Raw genomic sequence first — 19,496 nt, 5'->3', positions numbered from 1 at the left:
GGTGAAAAGATAATAACTATAAAATATATATTTAAGCTTCATTATTGGATTGGAAGTCCAAAAAAAGTAAATCAGTTAGTTTTTAGTTTCGGTCTTGAATAAAACGTGAAGTGTACGAGTGTGAGTGACAGCTGGTATCATCCAGCCTGATTGCCAGTGATGCCTCTGAACTTCAGAGTGAAAATCATCTACATGGTGCAAGCCAAACTGAATCTTGATGCTTCCTGTGGGTCACAACATGACCAGTTGCCACTTGAGTAAACCCAGCGCTTAGGAGGTGAGAAACACTCAAACAAAAATATCACAGATTAAATTCTATTTCGGTATCTATTTCTGTTTCTTTTCATGCACAAGATTGTTATGTCCAATTAACATACGTGAGAAAGTGCAGAGCAAAAAAAAAAAATACTGTGTATCAAGAGATCTCTTAAAATTTGGGCCACACACTAAACTATGACATTGTGGTGACATTTTGGACCACATACTAAACTATGACATTTTGGTGTGATTTTGGACCACATACTAAACTATGACATTGTGGTGACATTTTGGACCACATACTAAACTATGACATTTTGGTGTGATTTTGGACCACATACTAAACTATGACATTTTGGTGTGATTTTGGACCACATACTAACCTATGACATTTTAGTGACTTTTTTGACGACATACTCAACTTATTGACTTTTTTGATGACATACTAAACTATGACATTTTTGTCATATTTTGGACCACGCACTAAACTATGACATTTTGGTGACTTTTTGGACCACATACTAAACTATGACATTTTGGTGACTTTTTGGACCACATACTAAACTATGACATTTTTGTCACAATTTAGACCACATACTAAACTATGACATTTTGGTGACTTTTTGGACGACATACTAAACTATGACATTTTTGTCACAATTTAGACCACATACTAAACTATGACATTTTGGTGACTTTTTGGACCACATACTAAACTATGACATTTTACTGACTTTTTTGACGACATACTAAACTATGACATTTTAGTGACTTTTTTGATGACATATTAAACTATGACATTTTAGTGACTTTTTTGATGACATACTAAACTATGACATTTTGGTGACTTTTTGGACCACATACTAAACTATGACATTTTTGTCACAATTTAGACCACATACTAAACTATGACATTTTGGTGACTTTTTTGATGACATACTAAACTGTGACATTTTTGTCACATTTTGGACCACATACTAAACTATGACATTTTTGTCACATTTTGGACCACATACTAAACTATGACATTTTTGTCACATTTGGACCACATACTAAACTATGACATTTTGGTGACTTTTTTGACCACATACTAAACTATGACATTTTTGTCATATTTTGGACCACATACTAAACTATGACATTTTAGTGACTTTTTTGATGACATACTAAACTATGACATTTTGGTGACTTTTTGGACCACATACTAAACTATGACATTTTTGTCACAATTTAGACCACATACTAAACTATGACATTTTGGTGACTTTTTCGACGACATACTAAACTATGACATTTTGGTGACTTTTTTGACGACATACTAAACTATGACATTTTAGTGTCTTTTTTGACCACATACTAAACTATGACATTTTTGTCATATTTTGGACCACATACTAAACTATGACATTTTTGTCATATTTTGGACCACATACTAAACTATGACATTTTAGTGACTTTTTCGACGACATACTAAACTATGACATTTTAGTGACTTTTTTGACCACATACTAAACTATGACATTTTGGTGACTTTTTGGACCACATACTAAACTATGACATTTTTGTCATATTTTGGACCACATACTAAACTATGACATTTTAGTGACTTTTTTGATGACATACTAAACTATGACATTTTGGTGACTTTTTGGACCACATACTAAACTATGACATTTTTGTCACAATTTAGACCACATACTAAACTATGACATTTTGGTGACTTTTTCGACGACATACTAAACTATGACATTTTGGTGACTTTTTTGACGACATACTAAACTATGACATTTTAGTGTCTTTTTTGACCACATACTAAACTATGACATTTTTGTCATATTTTGGACCACATACTAAACTATGACATTTTTGTCATATTTTGGACCACATACTAAACTATGACATTTTAGTGACTTTTTCGACGACATACTAAACTATGACATTTTAGTGACTTTTTTGACCACATACTAAACTATGACATTTTGGTGACTTTTTGGACCACATACTAAACTATGACATTTTGGTGACTTTTTGGACCACATACTAAACTATGACATTTTTGTCACAATTTAGACCACATACTAAACTATGACATTTTGGTGACTTTTTGGACGACATACTAAACTATGACATTTTTGTCATATTTTTGAGGACATACTAAACTATGACAATTTGGTGACTTTTTGGACCACATACTAAACTATGACATTTTGGTGACTTTTTTGATGACATACTAAACTATGACATTTTTGTCACAATTTAGACCACATACTAAACTATGACATTTTGGTGACTTTTTGGACCACATACTAAACTATGACATTTTGGTGACTTTTTCGACGACATACTAAACTATGACATTTTGGTGACTTTTTTGACGACATACTAAACTATGACATTTTAGTGTCTTTTTTGACCACATACTAAACTATGACATTTTTGTCATATTTTGGACCACATACTAAACTATGACATTTTAGTGACTTTTTCGACCACATACTAAACTATGACATTTTAGTGACTTTTTCGACGACATACTAAACTATGACATTTTAGTGACTTTTTTGACCACATACTAAACTATGACATTTTAGTGTCTTTTTTGACCACATACTAAACTATGACATTTTGGTGACTTTTTGGACCACATACTAAACTATGACATTTTGGTGACTTTTTGGACCACATACTAAACTATGACATTTTTGTCATATTTTTGACGACATACTAAACTATGACATTTTGGTGACTTTTTGGACCACATACTAAACTATGACATTTTTGTCATATTTTTGACGACATACTAAACTATGACATTTTGGTGCCTTTTTGGACCACATACTAAACTATGACATTTTGGTGACTTTTTTGATGACATACTAAACTATGACATTTTTGTCACAATTTAGACCACATACTAAAAACTATGACATTTTAGTGACTTTTTTGACGACATACTAAACTATGACATTTTAGTGACTTTTTCGACGACATACTATACTATGACATTTTAGTGACTTTTTTGACGAAATACTAAACTATGCCAAATTTACTTTTCCCATGATTTTCGTTTGAAGAACTCTCTTTTAAAGAATTTTCATGAGGAATACAGAATAGAAAAGAGACGAGGTGGCCGTACCCGTCAGTTTCTGGCCTGCCTCTGAGGTCCTAACAGGTCCTAACCAGGTCCGAACAGGTCCTAACCAGGTCCGAACACAGTCCTAACGAGATCAAAGAGTTTCAATCGAGGTCCGAACACAGCTCCGAACACAGCTCCGAACAAGCCACGTGATGTAGGGGGCGTGGTTATCTCGTTAGCGTGTCGGACATATTTTTCACCGCATACACCTGAACGATCGCGAATAAAGGTTTGGAAACTTGATTAATACTATAAATGAAACGGCGTCTATAAGCCGAATGTTGAACCGTGTGGAAAAAAATACACAGTTTAATTTTCCCTCCCTTCAGCGCGATTGTAACTACGTTGCATTCATACATGTAGCGTAGCGGCTTTGCTAACAGAGGTTCTGCCTGTCAGAAATAAGAAAACGTTTTATTGCCAAGTACGTTTTTTACACATACAAGGAATTTGTTTTGGTGTTGTTGGTGCATGTCAGACATCTCTAAATATAAGAATATATAGTGTATAAGGGCGTTGCTGTACATACCAGCACTGTAATAATGGTGATGATAATAATAATAATAATTATAACTGTATTTATATAGCACCTTTTAAAACATACATTTACAAAGTGCTTTAACAATATTAAAACAATAATGCAAAACATACCTACATACATACATTATGTACTTACATATACATTAGTGCTGAAACAATTAATCAATGAATCGATTATTAATCGATTACTAAATGAATCGACAACTATTTTGATAATCGATTAATCAAAGCTTTTTTCATGATCAAAACAAAATTTCTGATTGTTTAAGCTCCTTAAATGTGAGTTTTTTCTTTGTTTCTTTGCTCTGGATAACAAAAATCATTAAAAGTGAATCATTTTGGTTTGTGGACAAAACAAGACATTTGAGAACATCATCATTTCCAGGTTTGACAAACACAGATCGACATTTTTTAAGGTTTTCTGATATTTTATGGACCAAACTATTAATCGAGAAAATAATCGACAGATTAATCGATTATGAAAATAATCGTTAGTTGCAGCTCTAATATACAAGTACATACTGTACGTACATACATACATACATACATACATACATACATACATGTATAATTTCCTCCGCTCTGTGTCTGTCTGTACGTACACATAGCCTACAAGCTTGACATTAACCTGTTTTATATTTAATGCTTGCAGATGACTAAGACAGGAAAACCAGACAGTTACTGGCGGGACATCTGCATAAAATATGCCCAGGGCCAATTTCATTTCACTACTGGCAAACGGCCAGGGGTCAAGAAATGGAAAGCGTCTACAGCCATGTCAAACAGCTGCTGGAGGACAGCAGGGTTGTCCTGGACCAGACCAACTTGGTTCTGGTGCCAGTTAACAACACCACTGTGTCTTCATGGTGTGTGTTATTTCGTTTACCTTTCCAATACAGTCAAGACCGTATATAAATATTTAACCTCAGGAAAAACCTCCAACTGTATGCTTGAAAATATGTAATAACCTTAGGGGGACAGGCTCACATGTATAAAATAATCAATGTTTGTCTTGTAGGCTGCTTAGGAGGGATAAGAGGAAGGACAGGGACATGCTGCTGCAAGGCACTATACTTCCCAAACAGCTGCACCTGGCTAAGGAGTCTCTCCCTGCGATAAACACACTTCCGGCTGCCCCTGTGCAGCATGCTCATGAAGTGATGACATTTGAGGAGCCTGAAAACCACGAGGGGGAAGCTTTCCCCCGCCAGTGCACCCTGGCGGCAAACAGGCCTGTGTCCTATCTACCATTGCCACCTCCCCGATTCCCTCCACAATTTGTGCCAGCTCCTCCATTCATGCAAGCGCCTCCGTTCATGCAAGCTCCTTCTTTCCAGCAAGCTCCTTCTTCCCAGCAAGCTCCTTCTTTCCAGCAAGCTCCTCACCAGCAAGCGCCTCACCAGCAAGCGCCTTCCACCTCAGCCAAGGCAACGTGCCTGGAGACTGCAGAAAGCTTCCCAGGAAGATGAGGAGCTAGTGGCTATGGGCGCGCAACCACGAAAAAGGCTGGCAAAGGAACATTACCACTACACCTGCAAGGGGTGTGGCCATGAAAAAAATAAAAAGACTGGACACACCCAGCTGAAGGGGCGGTGGTACTGTCCAGCCTCAGGACTGACACTGGATCAGTGGAAGAACAGTTTAAAGTAGTTGCTGTCATTGTTATATTGTTACCAGCTGCGGCACGAAATGTCAGTGAATGCTGGTATTGTTTATAATTTGTGTCTGTTATTTTTGAAAATTATTCTAATGTTCAGTCTCTCTTCATGTCTGTCTGTTCGCAGATGGGTTCTAGTTTTACACTTACTGTGTGGTTCAATATTGTTCAAATAAATTAAATTTTATTTGAGCCAAGAACAGCCTTCACATTTTTATTTAATTTCCACTTGAAAAACAGGATGACAGTGAGTGTCAAGCCAGAGTTACTTGCAGAATCATTTTAAATTTGTTAACAAAACCTGACACTCTTTGTCTCAACCAAAGATTTTTGAAAAGTACTTTCTGTGCTCAATTTGGAGTTTGTTTTATTCACTTGTGCTGCACAGATTTGACCAAAAAAAGGAGCGGTAAAACATGTCGAAGTACTAAGTACTTCCTTAGTAGATACTAGAAAAAATAATATATATAATAAAAAATAAATTACTAATTAATTTAATAAGTTTATGTTTACAATTATACAGTGTTAATACATTGTTTTGGTGCATGCTGCCACCTACAGTAGACTTTAGGAATGTCCAAAGCGCTTTGGTACATTGGGATGTTCCCACAGCACAGGTTCAAATCCCGCAAGAGACATGAAAATTAAAGTCATGATAAACCTTGCAATAAGTGCAGAAGTTTGTGTAAACAATGTTGAGAAGACAAGAGAGTAGAGAAGAAATGGATATCGTGTACATTTTGCTCCTTTTTTCTCCTTTTCTTTTTCCCTCTTTCCCCCCTTCCTTCCTCTCTCTTTTTTTCTTTACCCCACCCGGGCAGTCCCTTTTGCCCCATCTTTGGCCGAGTGGTTAAGGCGATGGACTGCTAATCCATTGTGCTCTGCACGCGTGGGTTCGAATCCCATCCTCGTCGATGAACTTTGTGTTGCACAATGAATTACCAATTAATTACACACTTGATGTAAAACTTTGGCTTGTCAACAAGCCTTGTATTGTAAACAATACGTTCATGTGAGAAATCAACAACCAGACATTGAAACAAGGCAATCAGAGATAGAAGACATCAACCCATTCACGCAACAAGCCTTTGTTATCCTCTCTTGCTCATATTGGCAAGTGGGAGTGAAGTTACTATGACTTTTTGGAACACATATAACACATGAGTTTTTTGGTGACTTTTTGGACCACATACTAAACTATGACATTTTGGTGACTTTTGGACCACATACTAAACTATGACATTTTGGTGACTTTTTGGACCACATACTAAACTATGACATTTTGGTGACTTTTTGGACGACATACTAAACTATGACATTTTTGTCATATTTTTGACGACATACTAAACTATGACATTTTGGTGACTTTTTGGACCACATACTAAACTATGACATTATGGTGACTTTTTGGACCACATACTAAACTATGACATTTTACTGACTTTTTTGACGACATACTAAACTATGACATTTTAGTGACTTTTTCGACGACATACTAAACTATGACATTTTAGTGACTTTTTTGACGACATACTAAACTATGACATTTTTGTCATGTTTTGGACCACATACTAAACTATGACATTTTTGTCATATTTTGGACCACATACTATGACATTTTAGTGACTTTTTCGACGACATACTAAACTATGACATTTTAGTGACTTTTTCGACGACATACTAAACTATGACATTTTAGTGTCTTTTTTGACCACATACTAAACTATGACATTTTGGTGACTTTTTGGACCACATACTAAACTATGACATTTTGGTGACTTTTTGGACCACATACTAAACTATGACATTTTGGTGACTTTTTGGACCACATACTAAACTATGACATTTTTGTCACAATTTAGACCACATACTAAACTATGACATTTTTGTCACAATTTAGACCACATACTAAACTATGACATTTTGGTGACTTTTTGGACGACATACTAAACTATGACATTTTAGTGTCTTTTTTGACCACATACTAAACTATGACATTTTGGTGACTTTTTGGACCACATACTAAACTATGACATTTTTGTCACAATTTAGACCACATACTAAACTATGACATTTTGGTGACTTTTTGGACCACATACTAAACTATGACATTTTTGTCACAATTTAGACCACATACTAAACTATGACATTTTGGTGACTTTTTGGACCACATACTAAACTATGACATTTTGGTGACTTTTTGGACCACATACTAAACTATGACATTTTTGTCACAATTTAGACCACATACTAAACTATGACATTTTGGTGACTTTTTGGACCACATACTAAACTATGACATTTTGGTGACTTTTTCGACGACATACTAAACTATGACATTTTGGTGACTTTTTCGATGACATACTAAACTATGACATTTTAGTGTCTTTTTTGACCACATACTAAACTATGACATTTTTGTCATATTTTGGACCACATACTAAACTATGACATTTTAGTGACTTTTTTGACCACATACTAAACTATGCCAAATTTACTTTTCCCATGATTTTCGTTTGAAGAACTCTCTTTTAAAGAATTTCAATGAGGAATACAGAGGAGAAAGGAGACGAGGACTGCAAAGCAGGTCCTAACACAATCCTAACAGTTCCTAACAAAGTCCTAACAGTTCCTAACAAAGTCCTAACAGGTCCTAACAAAGTCCTAACAAAGTCCTAACAAGTCCTAACAAGTCCTAACAAAGGTCCTAACAGGTCCTAACAAAGTCCTAACAAAGTCCTAACACCTCCTCCGAACACAGAAAAGAACGTTCCTAACCAGAGGGGCAAAAGAGCCAATCACAGAAAAGAACGTTCCTAACCAGAGGGGCAAAAGAGCCAATCAGATTCTGAGAAAACTCTGTGTGGGCGGGATTCTGCTTTTGAAACTTTTGACACTCATTCATTCATTCTGAGGTGGAAAAGCACCTTGTAAAAAATGTAAATAATTTGTAGAATTTACAGTATTTGTTAAGATTTTTTTTTATTTATGTGAAGTGTTAAATCATTTATTTTAAGTGTTAAATCATTTGCAAATAAAAAAACAGTTGCAAGTTCACAACCTGTAAAAATATAGTTGCATTTTGCAGCTTTTTAAAAAAAAAAGAAGAAAAGAAGGGCAAGCAGTTGCAAGTAAAATAGAGTTGATTTGCAACTCTAAGAGGCAACACTATTATTGCCTACTATTATTATTATTTAATAATAAGAGAAACCTCCTGGTTAAATAAAGGTTAATTAAATAATAATTAAAGTCCTGACATGCACACATCGTTCCCACCGACACATACATCACTAATGTTGATATTATCTTTTTTACGATTTGAACCAAGTCACCAAGTGCAAATCAAATCAGCCCAAAGGTAATTTTTTTATGGATTAATTTTACTGTTTGCTTTGACATTTTGGTGATGTTATTTTTTTTTTAATAGCGTTTTGGAATGCTTTGAATAAAGTTTATTTGTTTGATTTTTTTGAGAATAATATGAATTTTAGAACTAAATAGTGATTTTTGTGATAGAACATCTGATAGTATAAGAATTAAAGCTGAATTTTATGTATAAATAGTGATTTTTGTGATAGAACATCTGATGGTATCAGAATTAATGATGAATTTTATATATAAATAGTGATTTTTGTGATAGAACATCTGATGGTATCAGAATTGAAGCTGAATTTTAGAAATAACTCGTTATTTTTGTTATAGAACATCTGATGGTATAAGAATTTAAGATGAGTTTTAGTAATAACTCGTTATTTTTGTGAAAAAACATCTGATGGTATAAGAATTTTAGATGAGATTTAGTAATAACTCGTGATTTTTGTGAAAAAACATCTGACGGTATAAGAATTGAAGCTGAATTTTAGAAAAAACTCGTTATTTTTGGGATAGAACATCTGATGGTATAAGAATTTAAGATGAGTTTTAGTAATAACTCGTGATTTTTGTGAAAAAACATCTGATGGTATCTGAATTGAAGCTGAATTTTAGAAATAACTCGTAATTTTTGTGATAGAACATCTGATGGTGTAAGAATTTGGGGTGAAATTTCTCTTTTTTTCTCCTTTTCTTTTTCCCTTTTCCCCCTTTCCCCTTTTTTTTTTTTTTTCCTTGCCCCCCTCTAGCAGTCCCTTTTGCCCCATCCTTGGCCGAGTGGTTAAGGCGATGGACTGCTAATCCATTGTGCTCTGCACGCGTGGGTTCGAATCCCATCCTCGTCGATAAACTTTGTGTTACACAATGAGATACCAATTAATTACACACTTGATGTAAAACTTTGGCTTGTCAACAAGCCTTGTATTGTAAACAATACATTCATGTGAGAAATCAACAACCAGACATTGAAACAAGGCAATCAGAGATAGAAGACGTCAACCCATTCACGCAACAAGCCTTTGTTATCCTCTCTTGCTCATATTGGCAAGTGGGAGTGAAGTTACTATGACTTTTTGGAACACATATAACACATGAGTTTTTTGGTGACTTTTTGGACCACATACTAAACTATGACATTTTGGTGACTTTTTGGACCACATACTAAACTATGACATTTTTGTCATATTTTGGACCATATACTAAACTATGACATTTTAGTGACTTTTTTGATGACATACTAAACTATGACATTTTAGTGACTTTTTTGACGACATACTAAACTATGACATTTTAGTGTCTTTTTTGACCACATACTAAACTATGACATTTTGGTGACTTTTTGGACCACATACTAAACTATGACATTTTTGTCATATTTTGGACCACATACTAAACTATGACATTTTAGTGACTTTTTTGATGACATACTAAACTATGACATTTTGGTCACATTTTGGACCACATACTAAACTATGACATTTTAGTGACTTTTTTGATGACATACTAAACTATGACATTTTTGTCACATTTTGGACCACATACTAAACTATGACATTTTGGACCACAGACTAAACTATGACATTTTGGTGTCTTTTTTGACCACATACTAAACTACGACAATTTTGTGTCTTTTTTGACGAAATACTAAACTAAGCCAAATTTACTTTTCCCATGATTTTCGTTTGAAGAACTCTCTTTTACAAAATTTTCATGAGGAACACAGAAGAGAAACAGGTGAGGTGGCCAAGTGGCTAAGGCTATGGACTGCTAATCCATTGTGCTCTGCACGCGTGGGTTCGAATCCCATCGTCGTCGATGAATTTTGTGTTACACAATGAATTACCAATTAATTACACACTTGATGTGTGTAATTAAGTTACAAGGCTTGTCCTTGTAAACAATACATTCATGTGAGAAATCAACAACCAGACACTGAAACAAGGCAATCAGAGATAGAAGACGTCAACCCATTCACGCAACAAGCCTTTGTTATCCTCTCTTGCTCATATTGGCAAGTGGGAGTGAAGTTACTATGACTTTTTGGACCACATACTAACCTATGACATTTTTGTCACATTTGGGACCACATACTAAACTATGACATTTTAGTGACTTTTTCAACGACATACTAAACTATGACATTTTATTGACTTTTTTGATGACATACGAAACTACGACATTTTGGTGCGATTTTGGACCACACACTAAACTATGACATTTTGGTGACATTTTGGACCACATACTAAACTATGACATTTTGGTGACTTTTTGGACCACATACTAAACTATGACATTTTGGTGACTTTTTGGACCATATACTAAACTATGACATTTTGGTGACTTTTTGGACCACATACTAAACTATGACATTTTTGTCACAATTTAGACCACATACTAAACTATGACATTTTTGTCACATTTTGGACCACATACTAAACTATGACATTTTAGTGACTTTTTTGACGACATACTAAACTATGACATTTTTGTCACATTTTGGACCACATACTAAACTATGACATTTTAGTGACTTTTTTGACGACATACTAAACTATGACATTTTTGTGCGATTTTGGACCACACACTAGACATACTAAACTATGACATTTTAGTGACTTTTTTGATGACATACTAAACTATGACATTTTGGTGCGATTTTGGACCACATACTAAACTTTGACATTTTAGTCACATTTTGGACCACATACTAAACTATGACATTTTAGTGACTTTTTTGACGACATACTAAACTATGAAATTTTTATCACATTTTGGACCACATACTAAACTATGACATTTTAGTGACTTTTTTGACGACATACTAAACAATGACATTTTGGTGTCTTTTTGGACCACATACTAAACTATGACATTTTGGTGACTTTTTGGACCACATACTAAACTATGACATTTTTGTGACTTTTTGGACAACATACTAAACTATGACATTTTTGTGACTTTTTGGACAACATACTAAACTATGACATTATGGTGACTTTTTGGACCACATACTAAACTATGACATTTTGGTGTCTTTTTGGACCACATACTAAACTATGACATTTTGGTGACTTTTTGGACCACATACTAAACTATGACATTTTTGTGACTTTTTGGACAACATACTAAACTATGACATTATGGTGACTTTTTGGACCACATACTAAACTATGACATTTTGGTGTCTTTTTGGACCACATACTAAACTATGACATTTTCGTGTCTTTTTTGACGACATACTAAACTATGCCAAATTTACTTTTCTCATGATTTCCGTTTGAAGAACTGTCTTTTACAGAATTTTAATGAGGAATACAGACGAGAATAAGTATGAGGTGGCCGAGTGGTTAAGGCAATGGACTGCTAATCCATTGTGCTCTGCATGCATGGGTTTGAATCTCATCCAGGTCAACAAACTTTGTGTTACACAATGCAAATTAATTACACACTTGTTGTTAAACTTTGGCTTGTCCTTGTAAACAATACATTCATGTGAGAAATCAACAACCAGACAAGACAAAGTTTTACAACCAGTGTGTAGTTCATTTGCATTGTTTGCATGCTGTAAGAAAGGAGAGTTTTTCAAAGTAAAATCATGGAAAAACACTTTTTTTCCAATAATTTGTCAAAATTGATCCTTTTCCGAAACACACCACCGACCTTTGCTGCAGATTTCATAGGCCAATCTTGAACTGGACTAGATAGGAACTCGGGACCCTTTTGCCACTGAGTTTTCATCTAGTCGCTTGGGTGAACACCCTCTCGTGACGAGATCGGCGATGTTGACTTCACCTGGGATCCACCACCAATCAGTTACGGGTCCAGCCTTCTGGATGACCCTATTTGCAAAGAATGTTAGCAAATAGTTTGCAAATTACTCTCCCAATCAGCCTTCCTGTTCCCGGAGATCTTAGGCAAGCTTATCGGTGTGATCATTGCTTTGGGTCGGGCCCACTGAGAGCTGTCTTCTCCCCCTGTGACTGTACCAAAGTTGCTGGTGGGCACAGTGCCCCTTTGTCCCATGCTGGTGTTGGTGGGAGCAGTGTGAAACCTCTGTGGCTGTGGTGTACTGGTGATGGTTAGAGGCTGAGTAAAGCTGACAGTGGGTCCATAATTAGGTTGTTGAGGCTGTTGAGGGGGACTGGTGCCAGTTATGGTGCCCTACCTGATAGCTGAGTGGGTGTGAACAGGTGGGGTGTTACTAGCACGAGTTACTGGTTGGGTATGCCCATCTTCCCGTTTGTTATCCCGACAGCATGACCACCATCAGTACCTCCTTTTTAATTTCCAATGTTAAAAGGAGTCTCCATTTTTCTTTACCGTATGGCCGATAGTCTTTCCAAACATACACAGTGTCTCTGAGTTTGTGGAGTTCTTGATCCAGTCCCTTCCTTCTGGCCTCTTGCTGACTCCACTGTAGTGCACCTGAGTACCTCAGCCTGGTGGATAGCTGAATTGAATCGTGTTACGAGGGCGCTTATTTCCGGCTCAGTGTCCTTGAACCACAGCATTTCCATAGTCTCACGGTACCTTTGCACAATGGTGTCCCTCTTTGTCAGAGTGTCACTTAACTCACAGTTGTTGTCCTTTGAGTCTATCTGTCCCAGTTCTTCGATATATTCATTGCAGGCGTCGACGAAAATATCATAGTCGTTTTCCAACCCTGCCAACTCTTGCGACAATTTTCCTGTACCTAGACGACCAGCGTTGACATTAAGGCAGTTGATATGCGTTGTTAGGCTCTGCTGCGCATTTGATCGCTTCTGTTGTAGGTCTTCCAGATCTGGCTTGTCGTCTGCCATTTTTCTTCTTTGAACTCCTGACTCTCTCCAGAATTGGAATTGTTCAAAGGATTTCACTCTTTCAAAAAGTGTGGTTCGTTGCCAATGACTTGTTCAAAGGATTCAGTTCTTTGCAATCAACTCGTCTATGAATGGCACACGAATGTCCACGCCCCAGCTGTTGGCGTCACAACGTCACAGTCCGTCAGGCTCTTCCGTAGCACTGTTAGTGGCTTAACGGTTTAGCTCTTCGCCCAGAAGAGATCTCTATTTCGTGTGCAATCTTCACAGCCTTCCTCACGGCTGCGGCACTTCCTTTAATCCTTCAACGGCTCCGTTAGCTCCTTGCTCCGGCTCCTCCGTTTGGTGTCACGGTCGCTTCACCATAGTCCCCGGCCCTCCGGTCCTGGTGCTTCACGATCGCTGTTTTAGTAGTTCACAGCTGCTTCTCCAGTGTCCCCGGCTCTCCGGTCCTGGTACTTCACGATTGCCGTCCTCCACTCGGCAGTTAGACAGTTAGTAGTAAGTTAGACAGTTCGTTAGGCTTTAACACCGACAAGTCGTACAGGTTCTGATGATAGATAGATTTACAAAGGCATATACGAAGGTTAATATATAACAAAAATTGGCTTTGACAATGCACCTTAAAGGTACTTTAAAGGAAACAGTGCTTTGATACCAATTACAACAGAACAGATAAATAGAATGAAAGATAAATAGCTTTGCCTGCTAGAAAGTTCTACAATACGTTCATGTGAGAAATCAACAATCAGACATTGAAACAAGGCAATCGGAGATGGAAGACGTCAACCCATTCACGCAACAAGCCTCTGTTGTCCCTTATCATCATCATCCTCCGCTTGCCTATGTTGTCCTCTCTTGGTCATATTGGCAAGTGGGAGTGAAGTTACTATGACCTTTTGGAACACATACTAACCCATGATTTTTTTTGTCAAATTATGGCGACATAACGCACGGTATGACTTTTTTGACAAATTTTGGATGAGATACTAACCTATGATTTTTTTTTTCACCACATACTAAACTATGAAATGTTGGTGTCTTTTTGGACCACATACTAAACTACGACATTTCTGTCACATTTTGGACCACATACTAAACTTTGACATTTTGGTGTCTTTTGGACAACATACCAAACTACACATTTTTGTTACAATTTTGGATGACATACTAGACTATGAAATTTGTGTGAGTTTTTGGACTACATACTAAACTATGACATTTTTGTCACTTTTTGGACTACATACTAAACTATGAAATTGTTGTGAGTTTTAAAAAACATTTTTTTTTAAATTGGATAGTGCCTTGTAACTGTTTTTATAACTTTTATAACTTGGTGAATGCAGAACTTTTGGCTCATGTTTCTTTTGAAAAGCAAATGAGAGAAATGATAAGACATGGATGAAACACAGACTAAGGCAAGAAGAGATGGAAACATGAATGTTACAAAGGAAATACAAACATGTGACATGAAGTCAATTTTCCCCTGAAATTCGAAGAAAGGGTATTTTCTTCTCAGACATTTCATGAAATTCAACCTGATCATTGTGGTAATTTTGTTGAAGTCACTGTAACGTCTGAGATGCATCAGGGAACGGCATGAATGTCTGTGTACAGTAATGTGCTGCTAAACTGACTTAATTTAGATCTTAATTTTTTAGCATGGTTTGAAAGAAATTAACAAACACTGTTTTTACACTGTAATTCTAACAGAGAATCATAGCATTCATTCAGATTTGGTTCTGTGCCGAATGTTCTACATAAACAAAAACATTCAGGCTCATTATTCCTACATTATTATAAGTGGCGGATAACAAAAAAAATACAATCTGTCTCTGTTCTCTCTTTAGTGTTCCTTAGGAATGAGACTCACACAGGCTGTAGCAAGACGCTGTGTCTCACAGAGTTCCTATAGCAGAAGAGAGGAATATAGAGCATGTGAGATTGGGCTAAAATAAAGTAAACACAGACTCAGCCCTTAGGCTGCCGCAGGCTGACAAGCTTTCTTATATAGCAGCAATGGTTTTCCCTTTTACTTAAGAAATATATTTAAAAACACACAGACATAAGAGAACATTTTTCCCATATTATTGCAACTTCGGTGCTTTCTGAACAGTTTGGCCATTTTTCCTCACAAAATAAAACTTAATTTGTGATACATGCTAACTCTTATATTTAAGGGAGATCACCCCAGAAGCATTCACGTGTATTGGTGCAGACTATCTGTCTCGTGTCGGTTAACTCTTGTAATGGAAAATCAGTCACAAGAATGTCTCCATATAGCCTGTCTCCACATACCAATATCTGCGCCTTAACTTTTCCTCCTAAACTTCCATTGTCCTTCCCTGTTCCTGATATCAGCCAGTTCTAACACTCTCCAACCAACTGTTGTCCATAGTGTTGTGGGGGGGCTGTTCCAGGTTATAAAAACCGAAACGATAACTACTTTCCTCTGAACTACTGCACAGACGGCCTTGAAGCTCTGTGCTGTCTGTTCCTCTTGCAAGAATAACACAACTCACAAAGACGGCTGCTGCTCTTATGTCCTTATTTCTATGCTCAACATGGTCTTATTTCAAGAATGTGCCTTCAGAATCCTGCATGTGTAGGTCCTTGTCTCGGAGAATGTGCTGGTGGTATGGATTTTATAAAGGGGTACATGTTGGAGGAATTTGCTTTTTTCAGTGATAAAATTCCACTTTTGTAAAGCCAGTCAGGCTTCAAACCCAGTTGACCTAATGTCCAGTGACAAATTCATTCAGTGAGAACTTGCACAGGGTTGATTAAAGAAATCTTTGAGAGGGCTCCCCCTAGCGGCCAACAGCGGCATTGACCACATCCCACATTTGTCTTAACTCTGCTTTCGAATAAAGATTGTGTGTGAGCAGAAAACCCTCTCTTTCTCTGTCTTTACATCACCCAAACATTAACTATGAGAGCAACTGCAAAAATATCCTCATCATCATCACCATCATCAAATGATAAACATGCAAACACTGAAACACACCAATATTCCCATAAAAAAAGCATGAATATGTTCAATTACACACTTCATCTAACTATCACTACCATCATCATTATGGCACATGCATTTAAATTGTGATATTTAGTAGCGTCATTTTTTATTTTCCATCCTTTGTTTAAATGAACTCATGACAAAAACAACACACGAGGCTTTTTCCTGAAGCCTTCAGCGGTGGATCGACTCCTGTGTACTTGTTAGGTTAAAGGTAGACTTTAAAGTAAAACTTGTATAAAAGATTGGACCTTTTTTAAGTGGCTGTGATTGTGTTCCTGTGTGCAGCCGTGTTTTCAGTCAAAGTGATCTCAGGCTGGTTCAAGGAAATGTTGGCACACTCAGCACAGTGAGTGTGGACAATGTGTCGGTGCCTCATAACCACACTTAATAAAAACTGATCCCTTTCATGAGTTAACATGCGGTACCATGGTCCAGCTTTACCAGAGGTTTTTATTCTTTTCCTGCAAACTGTATAGTTGGATAATTAAAGAACATCAAGATGGATAAATAAACTATTAAACTACATGGATTTATACAGTAATACAGTAACATTTACAGTAATGTATCTTAGTTTTTTCCTTCTTTTTTTTTACAATAACCTTCTTTGGATCTTCGTATCTTGGTTTAATGTTAGTGTTAATGTTGGTTTGAATTCACAAACAAATTATACAGGCAGTGAGTCTAGAGAGTTCATTCCCTCAAGTGTATGGAGAGATTGTTATATTGTAATTTTTATATGTAATCATCTTGTAATCTTATTTTTTTTTATTTTTTTTTATTAATCATAGTTAGGCTGAAGAGTTGGATACATGTATAGACATTTACAGTAAGATAAAAGACATTTCCCATCAAAACTCAGAAGTGACAAAATTCAATGCTATGTGTTGGTTTCTTATCTGCTGCCAAGCAACGAAATGTCATTGCCAGTTTTCACTGCTGTGTTTTCTGTGCAATGACAATAAAAGGAAGTCTAAGTCTAAGTCTAAGTCTTTTTTTTTATTTTGCGTTCACAGAGTGAAACAGTGGCTGTAAGCAAACTAAGCTCTTGGAAAAGGACAAAGTGCAGATGAAATGTTCGCTGTTATAAAAATCGTTCTTTATGTCATTTCATTCTGCACTTAGACTCCATACATCGAGTGGCCATTTGCAGAGAAACCCCAGGGTCAGGGCTCACGGGGGAGCTGAGGTCGCAGACCTGAGCAGCAGCAGGCCTATTAACTAAACCAAGATGAATAATGATGATGATGTGAGGGCAAGGGACGACACATGAGTCACTTCCGTTAATATTGAATGTTGTTTCTTAGATACGTACAAGTGAGCGAACACTGAGCAGAGGAGCTTCGTGGTAAACCTAATGTTCTCTTGGTAAAATGTGACACTGAAATATTTACCCACTCCATCAAACCATGAGGAGTCAATGTACAGAGTCTCTTCAGTTTTGAGTCTAAAGATTGAGATCGTTGATGGCACTTTCTCCGTTGTGTTTCCTTTTGTGTTAGTTTTATGTGTGGTAGGGGTGGGCGATGACTGATGAGTGGGGTGAGGTGCTTTGTATTAAAAGTACTATACAAATAAAGTCTGATTGATCAATTGACTGATCGATAAAGACAATGTGCTTGTTGCGTCACTGCTGTAAATAATAACCGTTCTACACAACTCTCTGTTACAGCATTTTAAGGTAGCACATGACCAAGAGGAAAGGAATTGGGCTTGTAAACAGAAGGTTGCTGGTTCAAATCCTGGAAAGGCTTAAAGGCTGTGCTCTCCCTAAGCAAGTAATTAGCAAAATGCTGTCGTCAAATATGCTGTCATACAAATTCTACAATGGCTGAGAAAAGTAATAATTTGTTCCAAAAACCACTGACTTTTGTTCAATAATTGATGATTTAAACAATAGCACTTCAGTGGAATGACTACATTATTGGGTTCTCTGATCTAAAAGTGTGTCTTCACAGAAATAACACTAGATGGAGCTGTTGTTCAAAGACACTGGGTGCATGTATCTGAGCTCTGAGCAGCTGTATGTTTCTGCACAAATAGAGAACAATGTGTTAATTTGGTGAAAGTTATATTAATAATATCATTTGGTTTAATGACTAAGTGCAATAGGAAAAAGTCTAACAACAAAATGTCTATTTGCAACATGACATTTAGTTTTGCTTTTGGGGGGAAATCAGTTTAGGAATATGTCAAATCATTATGTTAGTGGATGAAAATGATGTTTGTGGGCACATTGGTTCATTATGTTTCCTCCAGCTGATACTTTTAAACTCACTCAGAGATGCATGACCACTACATCACCTGCCACGGGACACACGATTATGTTAAAAAAAAAAAGGTTTTCAATCAATCCAAACACCTTTAATATTAACAATTATTAACAGCAATTATTAAAATACTTTATACTAGAAAATGTTCTGAGCAAACCTGCTATAAAGTGCAACTTGATTTTGAAGTGTCTCGTGCAAGTAATAATGTGCAAAATATTAAAAATGCAATAAAACCACAACCCAAATAGTGCATAAGTCACCAGTAATTCCTAAAGTCCTAAAATACAACTAGGGACATAAACTCTATTGTACAGCAAATCAGCAAATCAGTTGCTTAATTTGTATTGGAACTATGGTAACTTTGTCCCTATTTAAATAAAAATATATTCTATTCTGCAGACATTTCAGGGGAGATGAGCAGTGACTGAGATCACAACCGTAC

The 19,496-nt window shown here is 36.4% G+C and overlaps 3 non-coding genes across 3 annotated transcripts; all 3 read left to right on the top strand.

Annotated features, from left to right (window-relative positions):
- Nucleotides 1-6,425: 6,425 nt before the first annotated feature.
- Nucleotides 6,426-6,508, top strand: trnas-gcu (transfer RNA serine (anticodon GCU)). The gene has a single exon. It is a non-coding gene; the product is annotated as a tRNA-Ser (tRNA).
- A 3,220-nt stretch (nt 6,509-9,728) lies between these two features.
- Nucleotides 9,729-9,811, top strand: trnas-gcu (transfer RNA serine (anticodon GCU)). Its single transcript has one exon. It is a non-coding gene; the product is annotated as a tRNA-Ser (tRNA).
- An 885-nt stretch (nt 9,812-10,696) lies between these two features.
- Nucleotides 10,697-10,778, top strand: trnas-gcu (transfer RNA serine (anticodon GCU)). The gene has a single exon. It is a non-coding gene; the product is annotated as a tRNA-Ser (tRNA).
- The last annotated feature ends 8,718 nt before the right edge of the window (nt 10,779-19,496 follow it).

Source organism: Solea solea, chromosome 10 (assembly GCF_958295425.1).
Source record: "Solea solea chromosome 10, fSolSol10.1, whole genome shotgun sequence".
NCBI lineage: Eukaryota > Metazoa > Chordata > Actinopteri > Pleuronectiformes > Soleidae > Solea > Solea solea.
The sequence above is the reverse complement of the archived record's forward strand: the minus strand, read 5'-3'. Positions and strand labels throughout refer to the sequence as shown.